The 17170-nt window shown below is 41.0% G+C and overlaps 1 protein-coding gene across 10 annotated transcripts in view; it reads right to left on the bottom strand.

Annotated features, from left to right (window-relative positions):
- SGCD (sarcoglycan delta) overlaps positions 1 to 17170 on the bottom strand; it is a 359895-nt gene that overhangs the window by 87541 nt on the left and 255184 nt on the right. The window lies entirely within an intron of this gene.

The raw sequence follows: 17170 nt of genomic DNA, 5'->3' as shown, positions 1-17170 counted from the left end.
GCAGAGGGGCATGGGCCCACCGGGATGCTTCTCTAGGGCTACTGGCCATTACGAAGAAAAGGGCGGACAAAAAGATGCAGACAACTGCTGAATAGTTGCAGTTCTCAAAGGTACCTTGTGCTTTGGGTATTGCACAACACAACGTAGCTCTACCAGAAGCCAAATTTGTGGACATATGGGGCATGGGAGAAGTAACTAAGTGACAGGAATATGCTTTCAATTGACTGTCTGTCTGTCCCAGGCTAAGTCCAGAGATGACCAGCAGGAAAGCAGGGCCTTAACCTGTTGCTCTCCTGGATCATGCGAGGCACAGTGTGGCCAGTCACGAGAGCGGCACATCACTCTTGTGTTTTGGCAGATCCAGCACAGGCATTATGAGGGGCGAGAAGCAATGGACAGCACGGGAGCAGGGAATCCAACCAATCCGAATCTCTACGTCCAAAATAGCTGCATCTCCCAAACCACCCTCCTGCCTTTCAAATAAGCACTGCAAAGTCTCAGAGATGAGACATTGAAGGACAGATGTAACGTGCATTTCTCTCTTCTCCTCAGTAAGAATTCATATTTGTAGTTCTCAGTCCTCATCTTCCCTCCCACCCGGCACTGTATCAGGCTCCCCGGCTGCCGACCCACTCAGCTGACACGTGCACGGTGCCCACCGCTCCCTGTTCTCTGCTGTGAAAAATCGTCTTGACAAATGGTGTGAAGCGTTGGCTGCAGGCCGCCAGCAGACAACTGCAAATAGTCCATTTTCTTTAGAAATTGTTTAGTTATGTGTGTCCAAGATGTAATGAAACATCTGACAATCTATAATAGCAAACAAAATATATGTCAAAATTTTGTAGGTGTTTTTCTTATGGTCTTTATGCAGTAAGACAGGTACGTGGATACGTTGGCACAGAGTAAAATAGGGATCAACTAAAAATATTTCACCTTTAGCTTGTGAGAGAAAGTCATAACTTTTACTATGATGAGGGTTTTTGCTCATTTAGGCTGTAATTACTTAGAAAGACAGGTACACTAAAGAAAAGTGGTGGGAGAGGAACTGCAAAAGAGAAATGTATTATCAATAAACAAATTAAAATGCAAAGTGTTATTTAACATTCAGAACGATTCTGAAAGTCTGCAAGGAGTGAGGTAGGTTGCTTTGTTTGCCAAGAAACAGAAGGTCTTGAGAACACCTTTTAGCTTAAGTTTATTCGATGTCTCCAGGATTACAGAGACTGACATTAGCGAGATCTGTCTCTACGTATATAAATTAAGACTGGGAAATGATCATAAGTCAGGTTATCGCGAACCGACATGACAATGCACAAAGAGATCCCTGGTTTTGTCTCATTTTTCTAGGCTAGGAAAAGCAGAAGGATGATGCTATATGATGCCTCAGGCTTCCAAGACAGCGCTGAACATAATAATCACAAAACTGACAACAGGAGCTCGATGTGGGGGGGTGGTGGGAACGAGGAGACATACACGTGAGCACTGATGGCAACACGATCCACACTGCAGTCAGGAGAGACATTGAAACCAAGCTGCTTGCAGGCTACAGGATGGCAGAAGTAGCAATTTGGAGGAACTGTTGATCTATAAATACGGGTATGCCAGATGGTCTCCACAGCACCTTACCATGCAACTTAGGAACTCCCTGAGAGGGTCAGGGCTGCCTCCTTCTCAGAGCTGCTACACAGGTCTTTAAATACAGAGGTCCACATCAAAAGAGCTACTTCAGGGCCTAAATAGCAGCAATTTCAGAGGTTTAAGACGGAAGATATATGTGCTTGGGTAGAAACCCTAGAGAGACCAAGAGAAGACCTAGAAAATCCAACAAAGCCATGCATATTTGGGCATACATCTCACACATTTTCTAATCCAACTGCAAAAAATAAACCTTGACTGGGTCTACTCCCTCCTTCTTTTACAGCTGCACAGCAAGCATCGCAAGAGGAATCACTGTCACTAACAGGGAATGGCTAACCCAGACACATTTGTATGCATTACTGCCAAAAGGTGTGGGAAAAGATATGCTTCTAAAGGGATAAAAATCAAAGAAACAGCACATGTCAGCAGTGACAGCAGTCATTTGCTGGAGGTTCTTCAGTCCCAAGAAATATCACTCCCAGTGTTGGATTCTGCCAAGCAAAGATCGTTTTTGCCAGCACATGGTGTCTTTTGAACACAGGCAGGCTCAGGAGTGTTGGATGATGAAATGAATGCTGTCACATAATTTTGAAATGAAAGCTGTAAGTAAACTTTACACAGAGACATATGGTGAGAATGCTATGGAGTGTTGAAAGGAGGGGAATGAGAGACGGGTCATAAAGTGTCAGTCGCTACATTCCTTATCCCAGGTGTAAAATATTGGCTTATTAATTCTGGGTTGGTGGTGGCACAGTATGGGCTTCATTTATTTCAAGCAACAGTATGAAGGAAAATGAGCAAAATATAATTATGCACCAAAGAGCTCAGATTACATTTGGATAGTGGTATGCTTTGCTATTTTGACTAAGCATGAATTATTACAGCTATCTGCAGACCCTCATGTGTTGAAAATGTGACTTCTGCACTGCTAAAAAAGCTCTACAAGATCTTTCCCAAAATAGATATTTCAGTAAGGTTACAAGCCCCGAGGGGTTTCACACTGCAGGCTCGTCTCTGGCTTCATTAGGAAAAGTTGCATGTCATGCGAGCTGGTATATGCCACGTACAGCTGCAAAAGCAGCCATCTCCAGGGATACAAAATCCTAACGATTTGCAGGAGTCACGCCAGAGCTGAAGTGGGGCAGTGTTCTACTAGTAACATAGGGAGCAATGCATAAAGGGACCTATCAAGCTGCCATCAAAGCTGAGGCAAACCAGCCAGCAATTTTAATGGTTCCTAATTATTTTCTATCCTGATTATTAACACAGATCTGGTATTCTACTTTTCCCTTCTCCTGCATGTTTGTCTTCCTTTCTCTTCTTTACCTTCTGTCTCCCATGAGGCTCCTACAGGATTTCTAGATACAAAAACCACACATATGGACTGCACAGTTCACATACAGTAAGTCCTATGCCTCCGAAAAGAAGTATCTGGCCATGTCCATAGGGACAATGTTCTGCAACCAAAACATGAAGAATATATTTGATTTGTATCATACGAGCAGGTACATGCTCTTACAAAACCAGAAGATGCCCCCCCCCCCCAAAAAAAAAAAAAAAAAAAAAAAAGAGGCTCTACCATGTTATTATTCTCAGCCTCTAATATTCTTATTCCGACCCCCGACTCACCGCTCCCTCCTTCTACGGCTGCTAAATCCAATAAAACATGCACCGACCAGGTATTACCTATTGACTTCGCTGATGTTTAGGATCAGGATGCAATGCTTAGCACTGACTCTGACCATGATTAGCTCTCTGATGCTCACGTTACTCATGATTAAAGCTGACAGCTTTTCATAGGGACATTTTGGGTCATTGGGGCAAAAACATGCAAAGGTTGCAATTGGAGTTTAAAGCTGGAGGGAATCCCTGGTGTGCAATGGTACAATCATTATTAAAGTACAACCATTTATTATTTTCTATGAGAAAAGAATCAAACAGCTGGCAGAATCATATAACAAAACACACACACAGTAGAGAGAAACGGTTCTGGGAAAGATTACCTCATATGTTATTTTGGATAAAGTATCCCTAAATTACATGGTTTTATAACATCTAAATGTTATATTTTGTTACACAGAATATATATATATATCCAGTCCTGTGAAATTTCATGGACCCTGATCTATATAATATAACAGAAATCTGGACAGAGTGACAGAGAGACTATGACTTTTTTTTTTTTTTTTTAATCAACGTGTCTGTGATTGGTATTATTCTTATCTGCCATTCTGTTGCTTGTGAATAAGAACAAACAATGTGGTTTCTTGAAAAAAATGATTATTTGATGCAGTGATACCTGACACTATTTGATTCTTTTTTATTTTTTCTAATAGTAGCTTCCTAAATTGGGAACAGATTACTTTATTTTGTAGGCAGAAACTAGCTTTGTGAAAGCTTCTAGGCTAACCCGTGGAAAATGGGAGGCACTGAGTTGGGAACTTCCCATTACCACCTGCTCTGAATTATTCAGTTCTTTGGTAGAGCATGGTGAAAACTTTCACATCAATTTTATCATTCAAGCCACCCTTCTTTTTATACAACACCTTGTAATGGGGTGAGCATAAAAATTTACGTGCTACTGCTGACTGCTTCGTGTGAAAATGGGACAGCAATGGTAAAATCCTGAATAACATAAACGTCATTTTGGTGTTGCTGGATGAGAAAGGTTTTTTTTTTTTTTTTATTAGCTTCAAAAGGAACTCAGTTTAACATCCAATTACAAATGATGGTGTTAGTGCTAGGGGAACAGCTCAATATTGCTGCAATCTCAGCACCGGGGTTCCTCTCCACCTTCTGTGGATAGCATTGCAGCTGCATATGGAGGTAAAGTCTAGCTTTTTTTTGCTTCCCTTTTTAAAAGCTGTGGGTTATTTTATACTTTTTTCTTTATTGTATGGCTGATAGCAGAGAGATTCAGTTAGCAGAATAAGAAAATATTGCACAGCAGCCAATATTACTAGAGACATGTAATTGCTGTGGTGTATACCTGGATACCACACTGATCTGGACAGCATTCACGTAGTAACAGGGTAATTTTCAGAGGCACAGAAGTGTGTCCAGCTACTGCCAGCTTCTGGCTGGAAGGGATAGCTACCCTCGCAAACTCTTCTCCTAGGAATGCGGGCACACAAGATCTTTCCTTTTCTGCATCTTTTCCTCTCTGGGTCCTGAAGTGCTAAAGGGTGAAAGTCAGTTTCTTAGTTCCTGCTGCAGTGCAGCAGGAATTCATGAGTTCCCGAATATGGGTTTAAGGCCAGCAAAGTGGATGCCCGAGGAGTACAAGAGACGTTCTCCACTGGCAGAGCCAGCAGTAAATCCATACGTTCTCACCAAAGCACTGAATCATCCTTCTCACCCAAGCTGCTTATTGACTGACACATCGAGGGAGGGGCAGAGCTCAAGGCACAACCTCAAGACAAATCCAGAGCTGGAGCTTTGCAAGCTGTGCACTCAAACAAGGGACATTGCTCCCAGTTCAGCACTGTTACTGATGAGAGAAGAGCAATATTGCTTGCAGGGAGTGTGCCCTCCGTTGCAGGTTTATAAAATCAGGCTGGCTTGTGCCACTGTTTAAGCTAGTCAAAAAACAAAGCGATGATAACAACAGCTATTCGATGTGGCCTTTCATGCAAGGATGCACAGTTCTTTACAAACAATAAATTCAGTCTCTCTGCTGCTCTGCACTTCTTCCTTTGTTCTGGCATTTCTGAACATAAAGGCAGGTTTGCAGCTTACCAGGGATTTCAGGGACGCTGGTGATGGGGACACAGGGAGCTCCAGCTGCCTGCTGGTCACCACCAGCCTCCTTCACCTGCCAATGTTCTGGACTGCTTTGTGAATGGGGGAGGCAGTTTCCTCATGCTTTTTCCTTCACCTCCATCCCTTTTCAGTTTACAAAAGCAAAACTGTTGGCAGGGTTTATCTCTGCACGGGAGGGAAGCATTCACTTTTTTACTAGGAACAAACTGAAGTTATGTTTGGTAATGTCCTGTGGGACAGAATTATCTTTAGAGACTGTTCATGTCAGTTGGCTCAAACACCTGATTATCATTGCTTGTATTATTGATTGCTGTGCTCTGCATTGCTCCCAGATATGTACAGGTTATTACACAGCTCAATACATCCAAAGTTAGAGGAAAAAAAGAAAAAAGGAAAGAGAAAAAAGCAAATATAAGTGACCTGTTTATTTTCCCCTACCTGGAATATTTCTGTACTATCCTTCTACCTCTGGCTTGAGACCAAGTTTTCAATATTCCACAGATTTAAGGAAGGTCTATACTGATAAAGGTCACTGTCACTTCTTCATAATATTGAACATCATCTTGCTCTCATAAGATCTGCTCTCCCTCCTTCCCCTCATTTTTTTCACGTAATATGTAATCTAAAGAAATACACCAGTCTCTAGCTATGGATCAGCAGCAGAATTTCCCTACAGAAGTCAAGAGAATCTAAACACTTGCTGGTAGTCTCAGTCTTGTAAAATTAAGACTGGTTACACAGGAGAGTCCACAATGACATAAACTCCAAAGTAAGTGGACAATGTGCAACAGGTTCTGCCTCTGTGATTAACACAGGTAAGAGACCTTGTTTCTAGAGCTCGGGCCACCTGTGGGCTCAGGTTTGTGTGAACAGTAGAGCAAACCAAGCTAGTGTAGTGCTGTCTTATTAACTGACTCTACATGACTGTGTTGCTGTATGTACAGATACACGCTCACGTTTTGACTCATACTGCTAGTTCTCATGTCCATGAGTGGTTTGTATTCTAATTTGCTTGAACCTTGCTGAAGTAAAGGAAAAAAGACTTGTCAGCTATCTAAAGAGAAACACATTACTCCTTCAGCAGTAATGAAATGTAGTATGAAGAAATGGCAGTTGTCTAGGTTTTCCAATGACTGTCCACCAAACACCTTTTACTTAAACACCATTCATAGCAGAAAAACTGCAAGACATTTTGCAATAAATCACTATATGCTGAAAAGTGTAAAGACAACAGAAACAAAAGCAAACAAATGCTTCTTATATTTAGTTTCCAACACTGAATTCCATCAAAATGCAATGTGATCAGAAAGAAGAAATGATTTCTCCTTTTTCTTCTTGCTGTACTCTCCCTGAGCCTATTTTGAAATGTCTGATTGCAGCCTATGGTACACCTCTGCTAATCAGAGTGCGGTCTAATGGCCCACCACCAAGTTCGACCCTCAAAGCAAATGGGAACATATGGAGCAGATTTTTATCTGCAAACTGCACTGTTGCTGGAGTCCATGCATCTGCACGAGGTATAGGTGCACTCAAAAACATGCAAATCCTCAGCTTATGTTAATATTCACTGGGCACTCTGACTGCCACTGAGCTAGGTGGCATCTGAAGAGGTGACACCAGTGAAAGAACTTCTGCAGCAATATAAGATATCACAGGCTATGATCTTAAAACAAGGTGACGCATTTGGACAACAGGAGACATGTCAAGACTAGAGATATCATTACCGCTACTGGCATGTGATGGATGAGTCAGCAGAGTCCACAGAAAGAAGCAGAGCAGTTGACACTGTAAAGACCAAGCATCCAAACTGATCCTAAAAGCAGAGGAACCTGAACGTTGATGGGAACAATCTCCCTCTTCTGACTGCTTATTGACCTCAGATGTCCCTTACAGAGAAACAAGTAATGCCTCCATGTAAAGGTGATCACCACTGCGTAGGATAGCTCTGCTGTGACATCAGTGGGTGAAGGAAGGTGACCCCAAACACCTTGCTTCACTGTGGGACAGTATGTATGCGCTCATCAGGGAAGGAGGAAGATGCAGACAAAGCACAGCTAGAATCCTAGCAGCAAATCAGTGCACTTGTGACAACATTATAAACTGCAAGATTAGCAAGAAAATGGAGAAAAAACTAACTCCCAGAAGGCTCTCTCTAGAAGCTCTTGACAGTTTTTGAGAAGACATCTCTACATAATCTCTGGAGCTGCAGTAATCAGTCATAGGGAGATGTGAAGCTGAATGAGTGAAGACTAGCTGCAGTACTCATCCACCTGATGATGACTTCTAGAAGGTACTGTAAAAGCTGTATGAGCTATTGGTACTCACTTTTATTTACTTTCTTCCACAGGACTGAAGTTATTGTGATGATCACAAAAAACTCAAGTAGATGTTAACTTACCAAAGAATTATGCACAAAAGGAGGAAATTGCCTGCAGATCCTTCCCCTTACAATAAAACTCAGTCAAAATCAAGTCTACACAAAGCTCAGAACCCCTTTTCTCTGGTGGAAAAATTCTGTTTTTGTGAGTTCCTCTAATTGCCTATGGGAAATAAAAAAGGCAGAGGATAAGAGGAGGGGATGAAACAAGGAGAGCACAAGAAAAGACATCTCACAGGTACAGCAATGAACTGCAACGCCAAAAATCTCATCTCTATTCCCAGCAGTCTCACAAGCTTCTTAAGGAGCGCTGGGCTAAGCACTCAGATCCCGTTCCTCACCACGGCAAACTGGGGCAGGTGGTAAGGAAGTGTCCTCCAAGACCTTACAAATTGTGTCAAGGGTGTGCAAGGGGCATTGGACAGGAAGGAGCAGCTGCCAGCATTACCACTGAAACCCTTGCCTAAAATATCTCCTCTAGCTTACTCCAAATCAGAATAAATGACACATACTAACATGTAGTTAATAACACATATATCTATTTATCCCTCTATCTCAATGTCACAGTGATCAGCTTGTTCCCAGCAGCTCATACAGGAAAAAGTGATTCAACAGGACAGAAAACAGATGTGATCATGAGTGCTCAGACAACATGACACCTCTGCATGCCATGGTGGCGTTAGTGATGTCTGTCATGCACATGCCCCTGTAACACCTTTCCCCTCTGTCAGTTCTTCCATATTGACTAACTGTTCATCAGAGTCAATGCCATTTATTAGAAAGACTAGTTTAAGAGCCTCATGTAGCTTTCATTTAAGACAAAAGAAACTCATGCATTGCCTTTGTGGAAGATAGGAGAAAATTCTTAAAACCCAGGAAGGCTAGAACAAAATATGATTTTTAGTTTACTGTTTCAAATAAGTTACAACTGACTAAAACTAAATCCCTTCCCTCAAAACAATTCCAAAATAGTGCTTTAATAATTCCCAAACAAGTCATTCAGCAAGTGCTTGAAGAAAGCTCAGTTCAGGATTTAATGCATGTTATTGGAACTACTTTGGGCAGAGGGCATCTCTGTTCCATGGAAACTCCTAATGAGTTTGCTCAAAGTGTGATGGTGTGTAGCACAACTAAACCATGACTCCCAGGAACTAAGCCACTCCATTAGAGGCTACACTTTTACAGGGACTCAGATTAGCAGATCTATTGGGAAAATGATTATGAATCTCAACATTGTTACTACAACACAACCATACATGCAGAATTCCTTTCTAGGGTAATAATTTCCCTTTCGATTGATTCAGTAGGGATTTTTTTTATTTACCATCACACATTCCATTTCCCTGTTATGAAACACTTTGGCAGTGAAGCATTATAAAATGACCTATTTTCTCTTGAGCGTTTTTCTGCTTTTTTGTTCTAACACGGATACCAAGGTTTCATATCTTATATTCAACATAAATTCCCTTGAATACCCTTGTGTCCCTTGAATTCTCCATTTTTTAGTCAAGCTAATTACCATAATTATGCTAATTAGAAAGGAAAAGTCCCATCTTGCAGAAATTCATGCTCACTCAGAAGGGGAGAAAAGGTTCTTATACTAGTAGGAACAAGTACTCTTCTTATAATGCAGCAATTTAACAATAAAATCAGCACGTACTTTCCCTGTATAGTTCAAGGAGCTGCAGAAACAGATTTTACACAGTATGGTCTAATGCTCCTGAATTACAATAGCCTGTCAATCACTGAAAGGAGAAAGAAAAAAAAAAGTTTTAGGTATAAGGAACTTGGACAAAACACCCTTTGTGGTATCATTCCTCCAAGACTGAACTAAACCAGCTTATTTTTACATTGTTAGGGAGTTTCCAAGGCAAAAGAGAAAGTTTCTTCTTTCTCTCTTTCTCTGTGTGGATTCATTTTGTGTTTTGGATTTACATTCTAGAGTACTGACCAGCAACGATGCAGGTGGATTAAGCAGTGACAATGTGAAAAAGAGAGGTAACAGGTCTCACGAGGAGTTCCTGAAGGAAAGCTCTTGAAAGTGGGGCCAATCCCTGGGCCACTTTTGTCAGTCATTAGAGGTAATACCCAGCCTGTTCCAAGAATAACTCTTGGACACATACAAACATACTTTGCTTTCTATCCTCTGTTTGATGCCAACATTCAAGATATCAAAAATACAAGTGGAAGTACTGGCAGAGCAGCACTGTGGCCTTTCTTGCAAGGCATATTTGAGAGTGCCATCACAGCGGCCTGGTTCGCGGGCAGTGAGGAACCACGGAGGAGATGCTGTAACACTGACCTTCTCAGGTGCCACATCTGCACGATACACCTGCTGCTATCGCAACATCAGCCTCCAAAAGTAGGACTATCACAATGCAAATCCACATTTTCAGTTGCCCCATTTACTCTCCTTTACTGCTATTTCCTCTATTTTTAAAAGCTGAGAGAAAGCAGTGTGGACAGGAAGGAGTATTTCAGGCCACCCAGCCCCAACACCACTCTCTGGAAGTGCTTCTTCCCAATTGCTGTAGATCTCCTTCAAGGTGAGCTAGGCGGACTCTGTAGATGCTGATGGACAACTGGGACCAACCTAGACCTCAGAAATGTACAATCAGATTAAACCAGAAAATATATGGGTTGCCAGGCAAAACAATACACATATATGAAATGAAAAAATACTTCCAAAATGTGATTCCAACTATACTGAAGTAGAGTCGCTTCAGGGATTATTTTAATGATTTTTTTTTAATCAAGACTCATACTTAAAATGAGAGCTAGGAGAGGGCAAATCCAATTTATTTGCGCAGGTAGCTTTAAAGAAATTTGCTTTAAAATCAAATTCACTTTGTTAAGAAGAATCCATAGTTTTCTAGTTAGGAAGCTGCCTTTACAGCTAAGAAACCACCACAGAATGTTTATAGCTGTATTTGCCACAAAAATATATGATTTAGCTCTTCTGCTATCAGAATATATTGAAAAATAATTTAAACTGTCTTCTAGGCTTATCTACACTGTGTATGTGACATTGTTGTTAGCAGGAAGGCTCTGGGGACAGCAAAGAAATGAGAGAACTGAAAGAGCTTCTCCCATAGAGACAAAAATAAGGATATTACTTCTGTTGCTTTTTGAACAAATGCCAGAAAATAATTATTCATAGAAGAAAATATTTGTGTATGCTTAGGGTCCCTTGCCACAATACATGGCAGGCAGAGAATGAGATCAGATCTGTGGGGTGCATCCACCAAGGTCAAATAGCTCCACCAATTTACACCAACCTGGTATGTGGACCCTGCTCAAAGAGGAAGGAGATGAAGGACTTCTGCAAAGCACTCTCTGACTGTTGGGCTGCGGCGCCTGAGGCAGTCGCTGCCCCGGCTGCGGGCAGTTTTCCAGCCCAGAAGCAGAGCTGGTGGGGTGCCACAGCCGCTGGGTAACTGAGGCACAGAGAAGTTAGGGATCAACCTACAGCCACGAGAAGCTTGGATCCTTCTTAACAGTTGTCTCCAGCACCTCGAACCACAATGTTGTGGCTAAGCTCTTTCTAAGAAACCACCTATTCATAACCTCTTTCTTAGAAACTACAGGTAAATTTTAGCAGCTTTCAAATGCCAAGAATTCAAACTTCAGATACTCTCTTTTTTTTTCACTGTGGTCTGCACTTGTCTGTAGCATCTCCAGAAGATTCATTATGCTTCATGCTCCCTGTCCTTTTAGCAACTTTTTAGTGAGCACTCAAAAATGTTCACTAGGATGAAAATAATGATTGTCACCCACCAAGGGAACTAGAAGCTTACTAATCATTAACCTGAGTCCAGAAGCATCCTGCAAGATAATGCTGCCCGATATAATTTCCAAAATTATCATTACAGTAGTTTATACTCCTTAAGCTCTGAAGTAAAACACTGAGATAATTTTCCTACTGTTTGCTTTTTTTAGGAAAACAAAGGCAAAAAAGTCACATTTTTTTTCTTATCAAAAATCCATGTGTAGAGTCTTTTAGTTTCAAATTATTTATAGAGAGGGTGCTTAGTGAGTCATAGGGGACTTTTGCCAGAAGCCAAGAGAATCTCTTGGAAGTCAGGAGTACAATATTATGTGCATGAAAATCAGGCAGTTACACGAAATAGCCAAGAATCACATGCAAAAATATACAATTGGCATTGGTTCTGACTGCAAACCACAAAAGAGCAATACCCAGCTCCTCTTCTTAATACTTTTTTTTAAAAGAGACTCTTGAAGCCATTGGAAAGTGACTGTTCCTACTGAGCGGTGGCCTTTAGAGAATATAACTGTGAGTGTCACTTCATTACAAAAATAAGCATTATTTGGGGATATTAGCATTTCTCCCTTCTTCAGCCAAACTCCTTTTTGAAACATGACACCCACAGGACAAATTAAGTGACTCACAACCTGCACATTTCATTTATTCATTTATCTGGGGTATGTAATCTCAGCTCAGCTTTTTTTTTGCCAACCCCAAGGTCAGCTAAATAATAAAATCTTTCCAAATAAATAGTAAGTGCTTCAGACCTGGATTTCCCTTACCATGAAGCGGTGAGTAAGGAGCGATACCCGCGCCCCTCGGGGTGGCAGAATGAGTAAGAGCAAGTAACGTGCACAGCTCATGATGCTGTGAGCTTATGCTCTCAGGTGAGTGTCTGCAAGGCTTGGCAGAAGCCTGCGGCATCTGGTATGATCCTGAGGTGCCTTTTACAGAAAATAAATGCTATAAGAAGCCTCACACATGAACTGCTGCAAGTAAGAGGGGCATAAGGCTGATGTGGAAGATGTGAGGGGAGGAAGGCTTTGCCGGAGGGGTGGCACGGCCACATCAGGCACCTAGTCACACGTGGGGGACACGGCAGGACGGGGCTGCAGGCAGGGAGCCCTGAGGTCCCCAGCTGCTGCCCGGAGCCGCCGCGGCCCTGGCTCCGGGAGCCCCCTCGCCGGGCGCAGCCCCGTCCCGCGGGACACCCACGATCCACGCTGCCCAGGGTTGCGTGCAGATTGCAGCGCTCTGGGAGACGGTAGCCACGAACAGGCTACGTTAAAATGGTGTTAAAATAACGAACTCAGCAAAACATTTTTGATCAGCAAGTTCTGCTCATTGGAAGCACAAAGGCGCCTTTTTACCGGCAGAGTCGGGCTGGCTCCGAGGCCGCAGGACACGTCGGCTCTCCGTCATCGTCCAGACAGGACTCCGAGGGGAACCGATACTTTCCTTGAGGCTTTCTGGCCATTTTGGCAGACCATGCTTGTAACCGCCTGGGTAAGGCTTTTCTTTCCGAAAGAAGAACCACAGGAGGATAATGACGCATAATTGCTAACTGCTGCATTTGGTTACGGACCAGAAACACTGGAGAAAGAAATTTTATCCCTTAAAAGAACACAAGGCATAGAACAAAATGCTGAGGCCAGCATTTGTGTTTCTCTTTGGCTGTATCCGGACCCTGTTGTCACGCCATACTGCCTAAAGCCAAGGGATTTCTCTGCACCGTTCCTCCTGCATCCCCTTTCCGTCCACCTGAACCCTATGTGAGGTCTGTCTGTGTTGTTTTGGCTTTCATCAGTGCCTTACCTGACACCTTTAGCAAGCTGCAGTGCAAAACACTCAGGGATGCAGAATAAAAGATATTTTTCCCAAGCTACAGATAAGGAATGTAGTTTCAGAGAGCTTAAATAGCACCACGGGACACTACGGTGACCAGAGGAAATTTAGAACCTTACGATAAATTTGAGATATTAATATAAGAATAAAGTAACACTGCTAGAAGCAGTATCTTATTGACAAAACTACTCCAAAGTTGTAAAGGTAATAAACAAGGAATTGAGATGGATTACTGGGGATAGGCTTTTGAAAGCATTACTCCCTGCCAGCTGTCAGAGATACTTTGCGAACACCTTACGTACTGCACCCATGAATATCTTTGGCGAATGGGACTATTTGTGAGAGTAACATGGAAAATGCACTGAGTATCTTTGTTACTGACGGAGAGTTATTAACACAACTGTTATAGTTTATTATTAGAATTGGTAATTTCAAGCCTGCTTTTACTGATTCCATAAGAAAGGTATAGTTTATGCCTACAGCTAAGGCTATGTATCATGCACACTTCCTCACTTTGGATTTACAAACAAAACCCAAAGATTTTTCTTTCAGTGATGGGCTGAGTGTAGAAGACTTGACAACTTATGCAATACACTTCACTTTCCTAGAAAGTCCTAGAATATCTAATATTCCTAATGTTGGGAAGGTAACCAGCTCTTCAGAAGACACTAGACTCCTATCGGATGTTTGCGGCTTAATTGAAAAATCCTGAAATTATGACATATTGGATGGAAATGTCTTACTTTAATTTGTGATCAAAATTACCGTAGGCTGTAGGAGACATGCCTTAGAAAAACATGTTTATTCTTTAAATGCTTAAAAGATGCTTTAAAGATTACATAACTTCAACTGCAATGTTTATTCCCAGCATTTGTAAATAAATGCAAGTAGCAAATCCTACAGATGTTGATTCTTTACACCATCACTATCTGATTTGAAAAAAAAATCAAAATGTTGTAAGACCAAGTCTAGAATTTGTTAAAATACAAGATATTGCCTAAGAAAGGATATTTCTATTAAATAAAGAAAATTATTATTTATTTACTAATGGTCAACTATACCCTTTCTAAATTAAAAAAGAAAAAAGCCTACAGTTCTTAAGAAGTGGCAATGGAATTCTTTATATCTTTAGAGACTTCATTTGCATATAAGCTTGAAAAGATCTCTTCGGGAGCTGAAAATCCTTTATATGTAACTTAAGGATGGTTAGAATTATTTTGGGCAGAATTTTAATTTCTGCGAAACAATGAAAGAACTAAAGGAATATCTAAAAAGGCAGACTCGAAAAGACTGAAAGAAAACAAACATTACAACACTAATTATAAAGATACTGGGAATATTTCTGCCACCAGAAAACGAACAGAAAGAAAACTGGGATTCTGCTGCAAACTCATTAACAACCTGTATTTTCAAAGCCTACCAGTGTTTCTAAGGCCATTATTTCAATAGCAGAAATACTAATATTTACAGTAAAGCTATGGAAAGCCAAAAATAAAATCTCTCTGATTCAAACCCACCTCTCATTCATCACTTCCTTGACTTCAACATTTTCATTTTGCCTCGGATTGGTCACCTTTTTCATTCTTCAGCAATCAGCAACAACAACAAAATTCTGGCCTTACATCATTTCTAGGACATACAGACATCACTTGCAAATTTACTATAAATAATGTGCTGGGAGTTTGTTAAAGTCCTGCTACAGGCACTTCTTTTCCTTTTCTTTTTTTTTTTTTTTTCCTCCTTAACTATTGTCATGGGGTAAGAAAATCTTATGTAATTTAAAATAACAATAGCTATGCTTTTAAACATCACACTGAGTATTTCTGCAGAAGAGACAGAAAGTAACATCAGAAAACAGGAAATAGTAGGGTATAACATTCTTAATAGTCATTAATTTGTCTCTTTTGCAACAGCCTCCTGAATGACAGGCAAGCAACCAAAAGGAAGAGCGTTGATCGCCCTCAGGCCAGTCCTCCTGGCTGCGGCCCACCATCAACAGGGTGATGGGACAAGGGTACCCCAAAGAGGATCTGAGTCTCCTCAAAAAAGGTCTTTCTCATCTCCTAGCTGCTGTAGACACAGAGGCATGGAAGAGGGCTCTCTGCTAATACTGCTTTACCGTATTTTGTGTCTCCAGGTGATCCGAGTCCAAATCTCTTTGGCTGGGAAGAGCTACCTGCTGCAGCTTTTCAGGAAGCCTTCAGCGGGGCAGGCTGGCACCCGCACTGCTTATCCAACACAGCCACGTTTCTATTTAAAAATACTACAAAGAATCAACAAGGCTGCAGTTGAATAAACAAGCCAGGTCTGCGAGGGCACCAGTGCTTACAGGAATCTTGCAGCAGTTACTCATTTACACTGGATGAACTGCACTCCACTTCGCTATATCATTAAAAGTAATTGCTTTGTATGTGTAGCAACCAATTTTTGATGATTCATTTTTTCTGCTGAATCATAAGTTTTTTTTCCTAGTCTTCTATGCTAGAATTAGCCAGAGATTCCTAAATCACCAAAAAATAAAATTTTAGTTATTTACTTAATTTTGGGATAACAAACACAAGTTATTTATACGTTTGCTTTTTAAATTCTCCTCTGGCCTTGGCCTTGCCTGCAGATCAGACTGCTTCTGTACAATATTAGTGACGTGTTAAGTTTGCTATAAATTTTCAAAAGCAATCGTTTAAAATTGTAAGCTCTCCATGTTCTGGCGTCCAGTTGGATTTGTGACAGTGTTCAAATATTTGTGTTCTTGAAGTTCCAAGAAACATCTTATCTGTTCCTACAATCCATCAAGGAATTCTGGCACAGAACAGCCTTTTATTTTCTGAACAAACAGAAAATATTTGACAATCAAGTTCTTTTTCAGCTGATAAATTCAGACCTTGACTCACTATTTAACTGTACCATATGTTAAAGTATTTACCTTTGCAATTATCTGACACCACGCAGAAGGGGGATGCATGCAGGGTACTGCTGAAATGGGCTGTCTCCTCCGTATTGTCTGAAATTTTGGTGAAAGCTGCTTTCCACATTAGTGCACTAATATAACATCAATTTGAGTTCATATACTTCAAATTCCTGCTTATTGCTCACATTGTTTTAAAGGCCTCTCAGCTCTGCAGTTAACAGAAGCTTGCGCCACGGCTAGTAGAGGTAATATCCATAATTGTCTTAGCCACAAAACATCAACAGCTATCCTGGGATTATCTACAGTTTATACTTCGTTTGGAGCGGGAGTAGAGTCGAATGACTATTAACTCATGTTAATTAATGTCTTTGCACATTCTAGCATGGACAACCTAGAGATGTTTGTTCTGCGAAGCAAACTGCTGTCTCCTTAACTGTGGCTCATTCTAGGCTGATCCATTAACTATTGTGTGTCTTCCCAAGAATGCACGTTCATTAACACAAGTTAATTGCTGTTCAATTACCTTGAGTTATAGTATGTCCCTAAACACTGGTGCAGACATACTCCCTAGAGATTTCATTTACTTCAACCATTAATTAAGTCATGCCGCATATTGTTGGTAACTGATGATATCTAGTTTTAAAATAATAACTTTGCAGTTACGCTAAAGTTGTTTCCTATTAGGATTTTTTCAAATCTCCTTTGTAGGTAATTGCAGTGATAATATTTCCTCTTTGCAATAAAGCACACTTGCATTAACATTATTATGACTGCACTTGGCCAAAGATGTTTCCTTCTGTCATTTTTTCATATAACCCCTTTTGTTAAATGGAAAGAACAGTGCATCTTTGACCTGATTTTCCAGAAAAAAAGA

This window comes from Rhea pennata, chromosome 14, assembly GCF_028389875.1.
Source record: "Rhea pennata isolate bPtePen1 chromosome 14, bPtePen1.pri, whole genome shotgun sequence".
NCBI classification, from domain to species: Eukaryota; Metazoa; Chordata; class Aves; order Rheiformes; family Rheidae; genus Rhea; species Rhea pennata.
Note: the sequence above shows the minus strand (reverse complement) of the source record. Positions and strands in the feature narration are given on the sequence as shown.